Source organism: Molothrus aeneus, chromosome 16 (genome assembly GCF_037042795.1).
Source record: "Molothrus aeneus isolate 106 chromosome 16, BPBGC_Maene_1.0, whole genome shotgun sequence".
Classification (NCBI taxonomy): Eukaryota; Metazoa; Chordata; class Aves; order Passeriformes; family Icteridae; genus Molothrus; species Molothrus aeneus.
This window is the reverse complement of record NC_089661.1, coordinates 13,584,920-13,602,749: the sequence shown is the minus strand read 5'-3', so window position 1 is coordinate 13,602,749 and position 17,830 is coordinate 13,584,920. Positions and strand designations below refer to the sequence as shown.

At 53.3% G+C, this 17,830-nt stretch overlaps 1 long non-coding RNA gene across 1 annotated transcript; it reads right to left on the bottom strand.

The window, feature by feature from the left end:
• Positions 1–4,580: 4,580 nt before the first annotated feature.
• LOC136563545 (uncharacterized) lies at positions 4,581–8,781 on the bottom strand. Its single transcript, XR_010784631.1, has 2 exons — positions 8,410–8,781; positions 4,581–5,031 (listed from the first exon to the last, which is right to left on the bottom strand). It is a non-coding gene; the product is annotated as an uncharacterized lncRNA (long non-coding RNA).
• Positions 8,782–17,830: the final 9,049 nt, after the last annotated feature.

The window sequence follows — 17,830 nt, the reverse complement described above, 5'->3', positions numbered from 1 at the left end:
GTGTTTTTGGTGTTCCCCCCCCCCCCCAATTTGTCTCAAACAGAGGCAAAAAGAGGTTATTTGGTTATTTGGTTATTTCTGCCTGGTGACTCCCCCATGGGACTGTCACAAGGTGTGAACAGGCAGTGCCCAAACCTGGGTGGAAAGGACACAGCTCCTGCTGCTGAGAAGGGAAAACTCAGCACATCCAGCACAGGCAGGGGCATGGGGACCATCAGGGCTGCAGCAGCTCAGTCCTGCTCAGATGAAGGGCCAACAGCTCTCCCTGCCCTGTGCTGAGAACATGTGTTGGGAGCATGGTGTGATAATGAGTGACAGAGAGACCCCAGGCAGGTGTGAAGGAGGGCTCTTCACTGCCAAAACCCTGGCCTTTTTAAGCAGCTAGCCAGTTATGGTTTTAAGGCACAACATGTTTACATGGGTACATGGTTTTAAGGCACAACAAGCCCAAGTCAACCAACCACCATACTCCCTCATCTCTCTCATCTCTGTACCCCTCTTCCAGCTCAGTCACTCCCCCACATCTCCCTTCTCCTTGGCCTAAGTAACAGGCTTGGAGCCATCTTATGAGGCCTTCCCTTTATAAAGCCTTACAAGCAGTCCCTCTAAAAGGACAGACCCCAAAGTGCTCCCCCAGTACAGTGCAGGTGTTTGTACTGGTCATACTGGCCCTTTGCAGGGGTGGTTCATCAGGAACTGTTGTGGTAGGACAAGGAGTAATGGGTTCAAACTGAAAAGGGGAAAATAAAGGTTTGAAACACAAGACATTCTTGGCTTTGAGGGTGGTGAGGCCTTGGCACAGGTTGCCCAGAGAAGCTGTGGCAGCCCCTGGATCCCTGGAAGTGTCCAAGGCCAGGCTGGATGGGGCTTGGAGCAACCTGGGATAGTGCAAGGTGTCCCTGCCCATAGCAGGGGGTTGGAACTGGGTGATCTTTAAGGTCCCTTCCAACCCAAACCCTTCTGTGCTTCCATTCTGTGGTGGTTCTCTCCAGGAGCTCCTGAGCTGGAGCTCACGCTGTTCCTAAGAGCCGTGTGCGGAGGAGGGCTGGCTAATGGATTAGCAGGGGGTGTGATGATGCAGCCAGTTTTCTGGGGCTGAGGGTTATTTATTTTGCTTAATTTTTCCTTTTTTTTTTTTTTTTTTCAGATGGTGGCTGAGCCCGTTTCTAGGACAGGGGTGGTTTTTTTTTGGTTCAGGTGGCCTGTGGGCACCTTGTCGCTCGATAGTGTAAATTAGCGGGTTCACCCAGGCCAGGGGTTTGTACCAGACGTGTTCAATCCTCCCCTAATAGCTGCCTCACCCAGAAACTTCCAAAGCTCTTGTAGCACCTAAGCACTAATGAGCTGAAGCTGCAGAATAGCAATGAGGCCTCAGGAATATGGATCAGCCTTTCCTGGCCCAGCCAGAGGCTCTAAAATCGTTTCAGCCGGCACCCAGAGGGACCAGTGCAGCCCAGCTGGGAGGGAAGGGTTTAAATGAGGTGCACTGGGTGCAGAAGCCTTTGCTGCCCATGAGGAGCTGCTGGGGATGTCTCCCAACTCTCATCTCCAGAGGGGAGTGTGGGTGGCTTGTGCTGCGGCGAGGAGAGCCCAAACTTTGGTTGAACCACTGGTATCCAGGTGTGTTGGTGCCCTGCCTTTTCCCTCTGATAATTGATCGTCCCTGGTTGATCTAAGTTTGTTTCTAAGTTTTGTTTTTACTGCTGGCTTGCACAAAGCATCTCCAAGCCCTTTCTGCCTGTCCCAGCGGCCTGGTTTGCACACCCAGCCCCAGAGTGTGTGTATTTATGGAGTGAGTTGTGCCACCCATCCATGCACAGCTGCTTCACTGCTCCATCCCCTGGGAATTGTACAGGACCAACACCAACTCCCCATCAGCAGGGTGCTGGAAAGCTGGGGTGATTTCTGCTGGAGCCCCAAGCCAGGGGGAAAACTCCTCTCTCGCCCAGCAACACCAGCCTCCATCCAGCCTTCCCTCTCAGCTTGAAGCTCCTATTGATTTTTCCGAGGCGGGAACGTGGGGGTGGGAGGAGGAAGCCTCAGCAGCGCAAAGCCTGAAAATATCAAAGCTCGACGCCAGCGCTCCGGGGGTGACCGGGGGGGTCACCTGCCCCGCAGGGAGCCCCGGTCCCCCGGTGGATTTCCCGGAGCTTTTCCAGCCCCGGAGCGGCGGCTGTGGCCCCTCTCACGCTGAGTTAACCTTTGTGGAAATGCCAAGCGGAGCTGGAACAGGCTGTTTGTCTCCAGAGCTGCAGGCACACACAGGCAGGGGGCTGAGAGGAGCCTGGCGAGCCACGGTGGCTTTTGCACCCGATTTACATCTCGGGTGGAGCAGGAGACACAAACCTTGATGAGCAAACCTTGGTATAAGCTGTGTTTTCCTCACTGTCACTCCCCGCTCGGGGCTGCTTGTTTCTCCTCGAGGGATGCACTCCTTTCCCCTGACTGAAGCTGGGATTTCATAAATAAACCCCGAGGTTTCTGACAAAAGCTCCGGCTCGGGTCCGAAGCTGCCACGAGTGGTGTGTGGCTGCTCCGAGCACCAGTGCTCCACTCAGTTAATTAATTAGCGACTAACTAGCATTTCCCAGGTCATGCCGACCCTCTGCTCGGGCTCTGCAGAACATCATCCCTGCAACAGGTCCCGTTCCACGCCGGAGCTGATGGATGATCCCGAGCATGCCCCAGGGTGTGCCTGCGGATCGGGGAGCCCTGGCTGCGGCAGGAGGTGCTCGGTTCCTGTGCTGCTGCCCCATCCCCGGCAGAGGCAGCCCCAGGGATGATGCTCAGGGCTCGCAGTGGCTCTGCAAATACCCAGCAGCTGCCGGGGATCGATCCGGGCTGGCTCGGCTCGCTCCGGGCACGGACCCCACACCCCGGGCGGGCGGGAGGGGTCGGCAGCGCTGTTGGTGGAATTTTGGGAGCCTGGGGTAAGGCAGGAGGAATGGGGAGGTGCTGGTGGCTCCCGGGGCTGTGCTGGCGTGAGGGGTAGGGATGGCACGTGGATTCCTCAGGCAGAGCTGCCTCCAGCTTGTCTTCTCACCCCGCTGTTTTCCGTAAGGGTTTTTTGGAAACTTACTCTGTGCTTCTTTTGAGGAACCTCTTCAAACAGCCCAAAAGTGGTCTGGGGGTTCTTCTGACTGCACCCCACTTCCCAAATTTTTCCTGGGCTCTGACCTGGCCCCTTTTGGCTCAGAGGGGGCGAGCTGGGGTCAGGACATTCAGCTCTGAGGACCCTCCAGCCTCTCCCTCTCCTTTGCCATAACTCAGAGTGGAATCCACAGGAATTTGGGTTTGCTCCAGGCTGGAGCACCTGATAGCCCTGTGGGAACCTCAGCCAGGACTGGAAGGTTGTTTTTGGGGTGCAGAGCAGCCTCTGTGAGCTGCATTTGGGGGATCCTTCCCCTCGGCGAGGGGGGCAATGATGGGGGCTCTGCCCTCCCTCAGCCCCAGCAGCAGCAGGACGTGTCCTTTGCCATCATCCCGCCCCACCCTGAGCTTCTTTAATTACAGCTTTGAGAGAGATCTTCCCCTTTATTCCCCCAAATCTTCTCCTTAATTAAAATCTTCGATCTGGGCCAGCGGGGAGCAGCTGTTGCCTCTTTGCAGTGTGCTGCAAGCTGCCAGCCTGAGTGTGGGCCAGGCAGGGACAGTGAGGGGACAGCACGGGGACATTGGCACTGCCATTGTCACTGTCCCAGCCAGCTCCAAATGTTGTGCCCAAGATGGGCTAAAAGGCCAATAATTTTCTTTTCTTTTGTTGCAGCTGTTGCCTCTTTGCAGTGTGCTGCAAGCTGCCAGCCTGAGTGTGGGCCAGGCAGGGACAGTGAGGGGACAGCACGGGGACATTGGCACTGCCATTGGCACTGCCATTGTCACTGTCCCACCTGCTGATGCTGATGGCTGCTGGGAGCCTTGCCCTGCTGAAGTGAGGGCTGAAATCATCTGAGCTGAGTGGGGATCAAGCACTGGGTCCCTCTGCACCTTCCCACCATGGAGCCCTTCCAGCGAGGGAGAAAATGGCCCGAGTGCAATGAGCCCAAACCCGTTTGGGTTTGCCAGCTCCTGATCTGGAGAAGGGCTGGATGATGCAGGTGGATGAAGGTCAAGGTGGAGCTGGGGCTGTTCCTTGAGTTTTGTCCCTGGGATTCACGATGTGCCTGGCCAGGGGCAGCTGTTTCTCATTCCCCTGTCCTTCAGAGGAAGCCCATTGGCACCTCTCAGGTGGGACACCCCTGCCACCCCCGTGTCCCCATTCTCACCACAGCCTGGGGACATTCCCTGCCATGGCCTCGCAGCCTCCTCGTGTTTTCTCCCAGGATTAGCCCAGGGAGGTGACTCTACCCTCCCTTCCTGCTCTGTTTTCTCCCAGGATTAGCCCAGGGAGGGGATTTTACCCTCCCTGCCTGCTCGGGGCGGGCGTTTCTGCAGCAATCCATCGTCACAGCAACGGGGAAGCGTCGGCAACAATCAGTGAGCTGGTGGTGTCAGCTTTATCTCAGCTGATGTGTCTCTTCTTAATGAAACTTGTGGAAGAGAAAAGCAGGGGAAAAAAAGGAAAAGGCTGCTGACAACAGATGTATTATTTCTATTTCACCTCAGATTTACTGGTGCATGCATTTTTCATTCATGGAAGAGGCTGATATGTAGATTTATTCAGAGCAGAGCAGGTACAACCCTTTGTGGATCAATTCCTGCAGCAGGCTTAGGAGAAAAGGACTTGGCTGAGCAAACAGCCATGCAAGGCACTCCCAAAGCCGGCCCCAGATTTTGTGCCCAAGATGGGCTAAAAGGCCAATTATTTAATTTTTCTTTTATTTTTCTTTCTTTTTTTTTTTTCCTCCAAATCCACCAATCTGGGCTCCAAATTCAGCCCAAATTCTGTTCCTGTTTTTGGCCAGGGGAAACTTCCACTGACAGTTGTTACAGCTTCTATTTCCCACGTACTTCAGCTGGGGTGGCCTGGGTTGACTTTGTTCCTCTTCCAGCTCTGCTTTACTGGAGGCTCAGTGCCCCCAGGGTGGCTTCACCCTGTTTTGGAAAGGATGAATTTATATTATAGACTATATATATATATATATATATATATTTAAATATAAAAAAATGTATTATTCATATTGAGATAGCTTTTTCAGGAGGATCCTTCTCTGTCCTGGCTCCTTGGTCACCAAAGTCATACCTTGAACCTCAACACCAGAGCCAGGTGTCTCTTACTGGCAGCTAAAATTTGGCCTCCAGATGTGTCTGAAGCTCTTCTCCTTCCATACAGAGCACGCTGTGGTTTCTCTGTGATTTGGGGGGCTCTGCTCCCCTGGGGGAGGACTCCCTCTGGAAGCCAAGTAGAATTTAATCTCCCTGCAGTGATGAAAGTGAATCCAAGAAAAGTATTTGAGGTGTTTTTCCCTCTCATTAGGAATGGAAGACAGGAGTCTTCTGTCTTCTGGGTACTATACAACCAGCATGAATTATTTAGGACCAAGCATCTCTCCGATAAATAATTTTTTTATGTGGGGAGATTAAATCTGAATTTTTAAAAAAATATAATAACAAAAGCAATTTCTCTCTCGTAAGTCCTCATATTTCACCCAGCAAAGAGATCCCAGGCATCCATTCCTGTATTGATCAGCAAATAGGTCCTTTTATAGATTTAGTTCACCCAACCTTGTTTAATTTTGGATTCATTGATTCAATGCAAAGATCTAGATGAAAAGCAAGTGGGCTGTTTCCAGTGCTGGTGATGCTATTTTTAAATAAATCTAGTGCATGCTAAAATAAATATGCAAAACATTTTTGTAAGGCCGCGTACGGGTGGGGAGACCAGATGTACTAAAATATTTAACAAACTTTTCCCTGATTTCTCGAAATGCATGTTTTATTTACTAAACACCAGTGGAATTTAATCTCACCCAATGTTTGCTCCGACCCATTGTCTGGGGTGAGCAGGAACGTGGGACCTTGCAGGAGCTGTCTGTGCAGTGACATTGGTGGCACATTTAAATGCAAAGCTCATTAACCGTGTCTGGGATTTTTTGTTTGTTTCTCCCTTTTTTTTATGTTCACGTTCCTTACAAGAGCAAGAGATGAAATACCCATCTACAATTCCCTTTCATCTCCAGGCATGTTTGGCTGGGTTTTTTTTCTCCCCCCCCTCTTCTACTGCTCAGATGACAAAGTTTCTTATTTGGTATTTTATTTGATTTCAGGAGATGAGAAAGAATTAAAAGCATCTTCAGGAGGTTGGGCTCACCTTACTCTATCCAGGATCCTTCAGAAGGAGGATGAGTGACTTGGCAAAGGCTCCTGCCCCCAAAGGATGGAGTTCATCCCAGGGTCAGAGCTGCATCCTGGCTTTTCCTTCACCTGGGGTGACCATCCTGCAGATCCTGCAGATCCTACAGATCCCAGCCTCCTGTCCTGGGGCATGGCCTCCCACTCTGGGTGTTTGTGCCTGTCTCCTCCCAACCCTCTGCTTTCAATCCAATCTCATTTAATTGAATTGTGGTTTTGATCACATCTGATGGTGGCAGAGCTCTTGCTGATAATCAGATTCCCATGGGAGAGGTGGAAATGGGGCTGGTGGAGGAAGGAGGAGAGACAGGGGCTTGGGTGATGCCACTTGGTCCTCGAGAGACACCAGGGAGGTGACACAGCAGCCAGGCTCTGTCCACCCTGGGGTCAGTCACGTTTTGGGGATGGGTAAATTAACTGAATGTCCCTGTAGGGGTTGAACCCTGCAGGTTGTGTTGGTTTTGGTTAAAAAAAGGCAATTTCCTTGGCAAAACTTTCCACCTTGCTGCAGGTTGGAGCAAATCCAGCATCCCCAGCACTGCTGGAACCCAGCCTGGCCTCACCCTGCCCTGCCTGGAGTCTGTGCAGGGATGTGCTCAGCTCTCTGCACATCTGCCATGTGTGTGGTGGCAGCAATTAATCACAGAGATTCATGTGTGATTTACATGAATTCAGCTGGAAGTGCAGCCCCTGGGATGGGGGAATATTCCTTGCAGAGCTGTGCTGGCCCCCGCTCCAGATGCCTTTCTGCCAGCAAAGTGCTTCATGGGGTGTTTGTTGTGTGTGTGAATTTGGGGGTACCAAAACAGGAGGGGTAGAGCAAGCAGCAGCCTCTCCTCCATCCCTTGGTCCTTGCCAGGGGCTTGGGCATAGCAGGGAAGGCCTTGGGTATGCTGAGACAGCAGGAATTTCCCCCCAGACTGGGATGAAAACAGCATCCTCCACCCTGACCCGTGTGCCCCATTCCAGGGCCCCATTCCTGCTGACCCCAGGGCCCAGGGGAGGAGAAGATGAGGGCCAACAACCCAACCCAACCCCTGTAGTGCTGTGATGTGGGGCTGCCACTGCACGAGCTCACCTTGCACTGGGTTGGCAGGTTCAGCACAGAGGCTTGGTGCTCCTGCTCTGCCTGAGCTCTCCCTGACCTGGCACAGCTCTGTTTCCCTTGCTTTGGGTGTTACAGCAGCTTTTCCCATTGAGCTGTGGCTAATTTACCTCCTTGCTGTCTGCAGGGTACAGCCCTGTGGTTTAATGCACCCAGTCTCCTTGGACCAGAGAATCCCAGAATGGTTTGTGTTGGAAGGGACCTTCCAGATCATTCAGTTCCAACCCTGGGACAACTTCCACTGGAACCACATGGCTCCAAACTGCATCCAGCCTGTCTTTGGACACTTCCAGGGGTGGAGAGAGAAGAGATCTAAGACAGAGAACTGCCAGAGGAGGATGCAGGGCTGTATTTGTGGGGGTACATGAGGAAAGAGAGACTCCTGCAAGGACCCTGCAGTGTGCTGGCTTGGTCCAGGAGAGGTAGCAGCAAGCCAAGAGACTCAGATATCCTGGCCAGAAGGATGAGAGAACATTGCCAAGACAAGCAGGTGTCCAACAGAGCAGCTCTGGGCTTGGAGGAGACGGGGGGAGACTGGAAAGGAACAACGAGGGAAAAAAACCCTGAGGTGTAAGGTGACAGCTGGAAATAGAAGGGAGCAAGTGATATTTGTATCAGAGGTATCCTGGGGAAGGCATGAAGGAATCCAGCCCTGAGAGGAATCCAGCTCCTCTGCTCAAGCTTTTCCTCTCAAACCCAGCACAAACCATCTCAAAGGCTCATCTCAGCTCACCACAAGAGAGGATGGAGCTGCCCATGGCAGCCAGGCACTTCCACTGGTCCACTGGCTTGGTTCTCACCTCCACTGGTTTGGTTCTGATCAATAATGAGCTAATTAGTTGCTATGGAAATGTAATGTGGGAGAACTTTAGGGAGGAGAAATTATAGGTAATTTTTATTTGTTTGGGCCCTGTTCCTATAGCAACAGGAGAACTTGTCACTGACTACCAGTTGGTTTCCATGGAGTTGGCTGCTAGTTCTGGGTTATTAATGCCTCCAAGCATAAAACAACTTACCTAGTAGGGCTGGTGGATTGTCCTCCATCATCCATGAGAACTTTGCAGTTTGCCAAAGTCAGGGCCTGGCCCTCGCAGTGGAATGTGCACGCTCCCAAAAGTTGGGATGGCTGGAGTGTTCATCTTCAACAAACAGTGTGGAAGTGCTGGAAGGATCGATTATTCTGCCCCTCTCTTGAATTGAAGACATCATGGAATGAATAATCCATCACTTCATGGCTTGTTCTACTCGCAGCATTGCCTGATTTTTAATTGGATTTTCTCCGTCTCCGGCTTCCAGATGCTTGGCGTTGATCTGCCTTTCTCTGCTAAATTAAAAAGTCTTTTAGCACCTGGCAGTTTTGCTGTAAAGGGACTTACTGTAATTAAGTCCCTTTCTCCTCTCCCCAGGACTGGTTCTCCTGAATGAAGCCGTTTGTTTTCCTCCAGGCCCTCACCTGACGCGTTCCCGTTTCCGCGCTCCTCCGAACAAAAGGGATGTGGTGTCTGCTCTGCAGAGGGCTGCAGCTCTGTCGAGGGACCTCTCAAACTCCTCCAGGAGCCGAGCCTTGGAACCAGACCAAACACTCCTGAGTACTGAAGAGACTGGATTTGGGAGAGATTGGTTTTATGATAGGTTGTAATTTCCCTCCCACCAGCTAACTCCTCAGCTTTCCATGGGTGATAATTACCCAGTAGGAGCTAAAATGTCTCTCCCCACTCCCCCCTTATCAACCCATTCTCCACTTTGAAGGCATCACCACTTCTTCCCAGAGTGTCCTGGCCAATCTCTCGGAGCGCCTGCTCATCCTCTGTTGTTTTGGAAGATGGTGCCACGTCCACCACCTCTCCCCTTGGAGGCCGATCTGGCTCCAGCTTTGGAGGCAGATAAGTTGATCAGCGTGTGGATAAACCTTTAATGGTATTTGGCTGAGCTCACCAGGCAGTCGGAAGGGAGGCACGAAGCAAAGGGCAGCTCCTCACCAGCAGCCCTTCCTCGGATCTCTTGGCAAGCTCTGCTGCTGGCCCCCAGCTCTGCATGCTGTGCTCGCAGCTGCTCCGTCCCCGCTGCTGAGGCACAGCCCAAATGTCTCCAAGGAGGCTGCAGATGGGGCTGGAGGATGAGTCTGAGGATGAAGGCTGGCTGTGGAGATGGGAGGAAAGTCCTGGGCCGTCCAGGTGGGGTCTGGCTGGCAAAGCCAGCAAAGCCAAACCTTCAAGGTGGAAGAAAGGCTTCATCCAAGAGTTCCTGCATCTCCTTGGTGCCCCTTGATTTGCAGATAAATTATGTGAGAAATCCCCCTGCAAACTCTGTTTGTTCTTCCATGTGTTTCTTTCCAAGAGTGGTGCCCATGGAGGGACAGGCTTGGGAAGTTCTGTATTGAGGCAGCTAGCAGCAATGGCTTTAGCACAGACTGGCTGCTGGATGGAGAGTGTTAGCTGGGTGAAGGGGGCACATCCAGCACACCAGAACCAGCTCTGGGTTGGGAATCCAGGCTGGGGACGCAGGAGGTGCCCAGGAGGTGACATGCTGGGAATGCCCCACGTTGTCCCTGCCTGGGGCAGCTGCTGGGGTCTCTCTGCCCACATCAGTGTGGTGGCTGTAAATAACAGGGATGCTCTGGGTGGTCACCTCCAGCCTGGCTGTGATCCATGACTCACCAGCTTCCTGTCCACAGCAACGCTATGGATTGACTCATGGCTATGGGAGTGTTTCACCCTGGGCCCACAGCCCTTTGATTTCACCAGACACCCTTGTGTGTTTACAAACCAGAGATCTCCATTTGATCAGGCCTGTGAAAACTGGTGACATCCTGCAAAGCCACGCAGCAGATGATGCTTCATGCTGAGCTTCACCTGGGTCTCCTCCTCCCCTTCCCTCATGTGTGGCTGGAGAGAAATTCTTCCTGGCTTGCTCTGAGCTGCAGCTCTCCCAGGCTGGGCTTTGCTTCACCTGTGTTGGTGCAGTCCCTTGAAAAATCTGTGTTTTCCCACTTAATGTCTCAGCCTTCCTGAGCCTGGAGCAGCCAGGGCTCTGCACCAGAGCAGGCATGGGGCCTCATGGAGGTGTGGGAAGGCAGATGATGTGGCCCTTTTGAAACAGCATCTGAAGAGGGGTCTGAGCATGGAAATTACCTGGGAGGGTGAGACCAGCCTTTGGAAAATGGCTTTGAGTCACAGAATCATGGAATGGTTTGGGTTGGAAGGACCTTAAGATCATCTAGTCCCAAGCCCCTCATCATGGGCAGGGACTTTGTGTCCCTGATGCCAGTGGAGCTGTGCTGCTTTGCTCTGAGCATCTGTCACCGGCAGGGCACAGCAGGGGAAGGGGTGGCGTGTGCCATGTCACAAGGTAAGGCTGGTGCCAGCTGAGAGAGCCATCCCTCGGGGCTGAGATGGCTCCTGGCACGTCCAGGTAGGGCTCCTCTCCTCCAGCAGGCTCTGGGGGACGTGGTGGAGCCTCCTTGGAGGGGTGTGATGGGACAGGCTGGCGTGGCTGTGGTGAGCACTGGAGATCCCGCCCGGCTCTGCGGGGCCTGTGGTGGGAGGAGGACACAGGGTTTGTTTGGGTGACACACGAGCACATGCTTTTACTCTGAGTAACCTTCTCCTGACAGAGAATGGAGCCTTCTACCATGCCCTGTGCTCCAGGAGGGTCCATGGCAGAGCTGTGGGCGTTGTGTGCTGGAGCAGGGCAGGCACATCCAGCACCTGTCCATGAGAGTGTCCATGGCCACCTTCTGGCAGCAGAAGGTGGCCATGGAGGAGCTCCATGCTGGGACAAGCCTGGGTGGCTGCTCCTTGTCATCCAGCAGCTCTGCCATGACTCCAACAGGCAGGTTTGGGTTGTTCTCCACAAAGTAGGCAGGACCTGTTTGGGTGCGATGTTGTCCCAACCTCCTGCTCCAGGTTTCTGCTGTTCCCAGTTCTTTGTGACAGTTTCAGACAGCTCTCCTGGGAGGTTCTCTAGTGCTGAGGTGTCCACATGGGCTTATGGTGAAGCCTGGGGTCCTTCCCAACACTTACCTCTGCATCCTGACGCCCACAGGATTTGTCCACACCCTAAAGGTCAAGGAAACTTCAGAGGAGCTGAATTAATCACAGAATGGTTTGGGTTGGAAGGGATCCCAAAGATCATCTCATTCCCACCCCTGCCATGTGCAGGGGCACCTTCCACTGCCCCAGGTTGCTCCAAGCCCTGTCCAGCCTGGCCTTGGACACATCTTCCCAGTCCAGCCATTTTTCAGCCCTGTTGTTTTTAACCAGCCATAGCCTGGACTTGGAGCATGCTGTGAACCTGTAGATCCTGGTCCTGGAGCAGCTCAGGAATGGGTAGGGAGAAGCATTTCTCCAAAAGCCTTATGTGTGGCCTCACAGCTTCGGTCTAAAATAAAACTGAGGAGCAGAAAGCTGTGTTAGAACATCAGAGCTACACTGGAGCAAGCCCAGGCTGGATCAGTCCTGGATGACAAAGCCATTTTACCTTCAGGAATGGCCACAGCAGACCCCATCCTGCACAAAGGCCTTGCTGGCAGCCTCCTCTCCTCACCAGCTGTGGCCAAGAGGAGGTTGCATGTGCCAAGGGGTGGATCTCCTGCAGCCTCCTGTCACTCCCTGCCCTGCCAGCCCTGCCTCACTGGGAACATGTCTTTCCAGGTGAGCATGGCAAGGTGTTTCCTGTGGAGCCACTAACCAGTGGTTGAGCAAGCGTTGCTGGCTTGAAGGGAGGTTCTCCTCCTTCCCCAGCCCTTTCCCTGCTCTGGGTCCATCCGTGGGGAACGTCCTCTCTGAGCTGCCGAGGCTCCTCAGCCTCCCCATGGCAGGAATGGAGGTGTGGAGGTCTCCTCTGGGCTCCAGCAGCAGGACAGGGTGGTGAGGGCTGGCTCCAAAGAAGAGGTGAGACCTTCCTCCACCAGTGCTTGGGAGGTAGGAGCAAGAGGAGAGCTCCAGGAGCCATCTCAGGAGCTGAGTGTGAGTCTGGGATGGGATGGGACGGGATGGGATGGGATGGGCGAGCCTGTGCAGCTGCTCCAGCCTTGTTTCACCTCCCACTGAGGTCCAGAAGGCTCCTTGATTGCCAGGAAGGGTCATTTGGAGGTTCAAAGCAGTGATCTGCAGCAGTCCACCTGTGCTGGAAGTGTTCTAGAGGCTCAGGGGTGAACCAGCCATCTCTTGTGGGACCTGGAAGGGTTGGGAGGAAATCTGGGGGTTTTTCTCCAGGCCTGGGCTCCTCATCTGCCCCCAGCAGCAAAGAGAAGAGTGGATGGGGTGGTCTGGGGGTCACCTCAGTGCTTGAAGGGACTCAGGGTGGTTTCCTGGTCTAGCTCAGGGTGCAGCAATGTGTTCCAGCCCCAAACAGGGCTTTTCTTCCCAGCTGGGCAGCCAGGCCAGAGCTGGAGCCTGTTTGTGTAGGAACTGTTTCTGCAAGGGGATTTCCTTGCTCTGTCCTCCCCCATCTCACCACAGGCTTTTCCATGGGTGTTCCTGGGGGCTGTTGCTGGGCTGTCTCTGACAAGACTCCCTGGACCTTTGGACAGTGACAGGGATTTCGTTCTCTGTGTGTGGACAGGTCATTCTGTGTCCCTGCAACCTGCAGGACAGGCTGTCCTGGGGCTGGTGGCTCTCTGGGGCTGCCACCTCTGTGTCTGTGCTAGAGGGGTGCTCACAGGGTGCGGGGTTCAGGGGGTGCTGCCATTGGGTGGGACCCAGGGGCTCTGTTCCATCTCTAGGACACCGTGCTCCGTTCTCCCTTCTCCATCCTGTTTAAACTTCCATCAGCCAATCAGCTCCTGCCACAGAGCAAACATCATCTGGTAATTAATCTGCACAGATGGGCTTTGTTTGAGCAAGCTGGTGTGCAGTGGCCTCAGAGGAGGGAGCAGCAGGGCCCTGGGGTGGGGGCACCTCACCACACCCTGCTCCAGGCTCTCCCCGTGTCCAGGACATTCCTGGCATCACCAGATCTTCTGCCCAGTGCTTGGGGCTGAAGGTGGTCCAGGACATTTGGTTTTGTCAAGGGAGAGAGACGCGAGAAAATAGGTTTTGTGGTTTGGAAACCCTGATGGAGCCAGGGAAGGAGGGAGGGAGGAGACTCCCACTCCTCTCTCAGGGGCTTCTTGAGCTGCTCCATGCCCTGTGATCAGAGCAGCTGGGTTTGGACATGGAAAATGTTCAAGTGGAAAATGTTCAAATGGAAAATGTTGAAATGCTGTCAAAGATCTCACCTGGAAAACCTCAAAGTAAATGGGAATCTGCATCTCCCAAGGAAAAAAACCTTTTGGAAGCCCTCAAGAGCTTCAATACCCTTGAATTATTTTTTGCTCCCCTGGTAATTATTGCCTCAGTTTGTGCTGAATTGGCAAAGTGCTGCTGTTGCCCCAGAACCTCATTTTTCAGGTGAATCCCTGTTAGCTGATGTTTTTTGCTGCGGTGGTGGCCACAGGGGCTCATGGCCACAGCTGAGGGCAGAGGAGGAAACTTCCCAACCCCATCGGCGCCAGGTCCAATCCCAAACTGAGCACTCAGGGCCCTGCCTGCCCCTGCTCTGCCTGGGGAGGGCATTTCTGGGGACAAACTGGGAACCTGGAGCTGTGTCCTGAGCCCTTTAGAGACTGAGCCCAGGCAGCCATTCGGGAGGGACACATCTCCCCCACTGCCCTGTGCTGGCTGCGGGTGACAGATGCCACGGGCAGCCCCATGAACCACGGGAGAGCAGAGCAGCACTTCCAGCCTCAGAGATTTCACCTCCCTGGCAGCAGATCCCAGCCTGAGCTGCCCTCCTCCCATTCTGGGTCACTGCCTGCAGCTGGGGCCGCTCCTGTTTTTAACAGAGCATTTCTAGATTACAGCAAGTGACAGCAGAGTGATTTGTGATGGGTCAGGCTTCCTGCCCTTTCTCTCATAGCCCTGGCTTATAAAAATATCCTCCCTGTGGGATTGCTTCAGGTCCATCTTTGCTGGCCAGTTCAAATCCCTGTGTTTTATTTGTGTTAGGAGGGCTTGGGAAAGCTTGATGCCTCCTGGTGCCAGTGCCCAGCACAGCCCAGCCCTTGCCAGGGCTCCGGGATGGGGAAAGCTGATTTCCATCTCTGTGGAGATGAAGGGAGGTGCCCTGGGGCCCCGAGGCAGGGAAGGATTCACCTTGGCACCCCTGGAAGTGGGACCTTGGCCATCTCACGGTCCAGTTTCACAAAGACTCATCTCATGTGCCCTGTGTGTGGTCCTGGTCTCGCTGCCTTATAAAAATCCCTGGCTCAGGAGGGAATCTGTTGGTTTTGCTGTGTGGCATGAGGCTGGTTTTGGTGAGGATTGGTGTCTCAGGGGGCTGGGGTGGCCAGAAGCTCCTGCAGCTCCAAGAGACATCAAATGAGCAATTAACTGAGGCTGATTAAAGGACCTGAGGGAAGAGTTTGATGCAGGAAGCAGCACAGATCACATCCATGGTTCCCCACCACCCCATTGTGTCCCACTCTGCCTCCCATGGCCTCTCCCTGCTTTGGGAGATCTCAAAAGGCCTCACAACCACCACGAAATGGAGATTTATTTTTTTTTTCTGGGCAATCAAGACTGTCCTTGCTTCCCAGACAGGGAAACAGGGTGGGATGAGATGAAGCCATTCACCCATAAACCCATGCAAAGCCTCAGCAGCAGATCTGAGTCCCAGCCTCCAGCATGGCTGCAAATCCTCCTGCTAATCTCTGCTTTGCTGAAGAGCTCCAGGAGATTTTTAGTGGTCCCATTGAGATTACTGTCATTTTTCTCTCTTACTTCCACTCCACCTTGGCAGAATCGATTTCCTTTACTTGATTTAGGCTTTCACTGTGGCAACAAAGCTGTGAGAAGATCCTTTTCTTCTGCAGGACCCCTCTTAAAAAACCAAGGAAGCCTCCTTAGCACTCAGGAGTGGCTGCAGCTCTGTTTCCCAGTGCTAGAGGTGCCAGCTCTTCCCTTTGAGAGCACTTCAAGCACTTCCACTCCTGCTTGTAAAGGTACAGCACAGATCTCACCGGGAGCAGAACATTCCCAGGAGCTTCAGGAGGACAGAAGCACAGCAGGACAGGCAGAGGAGGCCCCCTGGGACATGCAAGGGAAGGAGAAGGCACCTTGCAGGATGGGCTGAGCCAGGGCTGCATCCATCCCAAGCAGGTTGGATGTGCTGGCTGCATCCCTGGGCCGAGCTGGAAGGAGCCCAGGGAGAGAAAATGGGCTGGCAGAGGATCCAGTGAGCAGCACAGAGCTTGTTGCTCAGGCAGGAAATTGCTGTGTCCCAGAGCCTCTGCTGCAAATCCCCCTCTGTGGGAGCATCGGGGGCAGGAGGGTCAGGACGGATGGAGAGCAGAGATCTCTGCAGCCAGGTCTGGAACTTGGGGTTTATTGCAAAGGGCCAAGTGCAGGGGCCTGCTGGGATTTGGGGTTTATTGCAAAGGGCCAAGTGCAGGGGCCTGCTGGGATTTGGGGTTTATTGCAAAGGGCCAAGTGCAGGGGCCTGCTGGGAGCTGCAGCCACAGCTCAGAGCAGGCCTGAGAGAAGAGAGGGGGAGAGAGGATGAGAGGGTGAGAGAGTAAGAGGGTAACAGAGAGAGGGGTTCCCATTCCAATACAATAAATCTTCTTCTGTGTTGGATGTTCTAATTCTCACTAACCAATCTAGTACAATATACAAATCCTATAGCATTTCCATACAGCCTATAAGAATCATTACATTACCACACTGTGTTACATTTTAAACCCTACAAACTCCTCTTTGGGCCCCTTCTGCCAAGCTGTAGGGTCTGCTCTGACCCTTGGGCCTGTCTGCAAGCAGAGGGTGTTGTTCCATTAAAAGGGGATCACCTTCAGCTGGCCACACCATTGTTTTCCAGTTGTTCAGTAACTAAAGTATCTCAAAGCTTGCTTTCATTTCAATCTCACTTATAGTTTCTATATTCTCCAAATCTTTTGCCAGACAATCATATTTATAAGGCTTTCCTGTCTCATCTTCCCCAACACCCCTTGTCTGGGGATGGTGTGGGCAGAGCTGTGGGACCCAGCCCTGCAGGACCTGCAGACCCACAGCTAAAATCCAACTGGGAATCGTGGAAATGCAAGGCCTGGCTGTTGTCACCTGCAAGGGGACTGTGCTGCAGTGTCCCAGCATGGCACAGCCCTGAGCTCAGCTGCTGCTGCCTCTGCCCAGGCTCCAGGGCAGGGAATCATCCTCTCTTGCAGCACTGTGGGTGGCTGAGACACTTCTGCAACAGCAGTAACTGGCTTTGAGTCTGATTCTGACCTGACAGAGCCCTGCTAATGCAGCTCCTGGATCAGAGCCAGCAAAGCCAGGGTGGAATTTCACCTTTCTCCACACAGGGAGATGCTCAGACTTGGATATGTGCAGGCAACATCTCTCTCCTGCTCAGACACTGCTCCCATTCCAAGCCAAGCAGTGGTGGGAGCTGCTCTCTGGGGTAGGATTGCCTCGTGGCACAAACATGGGCTCAGCCTCCCAAAATCACTCAGGAGTGCAAATCTTTGCCTGCTGCAGGCATGGCAGGGATGGATATGATGAGTTGTTAGTTGGGATGGAGGAAATATCTAAGCCATGGCAGGGTGGGGAGGCAGAGGAAAATGTTCAGGGTCTGGTTTGAGAGCTGTAAGCAGCCTCCTCTCTCCCCTTGAGCTGTTCCCAGCCCTGTGAGGTTTTCCCCTACCTCCACTGCCTTTTGAGGATTTTATAGAGAAATGGGGAAACTGAGACAGGGAGATGTGCTGAAACTCATGCCAGGAATTAGTCTGAGGGGCTTGGGCTCCCTTGGCTGACGTGTGCCTCTGTCTTGTCCCTCCTTCTCTGGACTAAAAGGGTCAGGGAAAAGGTACAGTCCCATCTTCATGAGGAAAATGGAGAGCTCCATGTCCATAGCCTGGATAAGTAGCAAAAACATTTGCAAGATGAGAAGGGTCTGGAGAGGCTGGTTTCCAGGAGGGGCTCTTGGATGCTGAAAAAGCCAGAAATGCATAAAAATTCCAATGGCTGCAGCAAATCTAGAGATCTAGCAGGTTTGAAGATGCAGAGGTGAACTTTTCCAAAGGGAGGGCAGGGAATTTGGGAGGTGGGAAATCTCCCTGGCAGTTATGCCATCCCTTTAGGAAACAGGGTGCCAGTCTGAAAGAATGGGCCCCAAACTCACTTCCAGCCCCTGGATTAAGCAGGAGGAGACAATAAAAAAAAAATCACAGTGTCCCGACAAATATAATTAACAGGAAAAAAAGGAGAGATTTTTCAAAGTTTGGGTCCTCAGCAGCGATGTTTTATTCATGGCCCGGCAGGGAAGTGCTGGCGGTGCCATTAATTATGGGAGCTGCGCCTGCTCCGGGGAGCTGGGCTGGGCTTTATCATCCTGACACCTGGAACAGGGAACTGGGGCAGCCTGGGCAGCCTGTGGGGCCACCACGCTCAGGAACAGGAG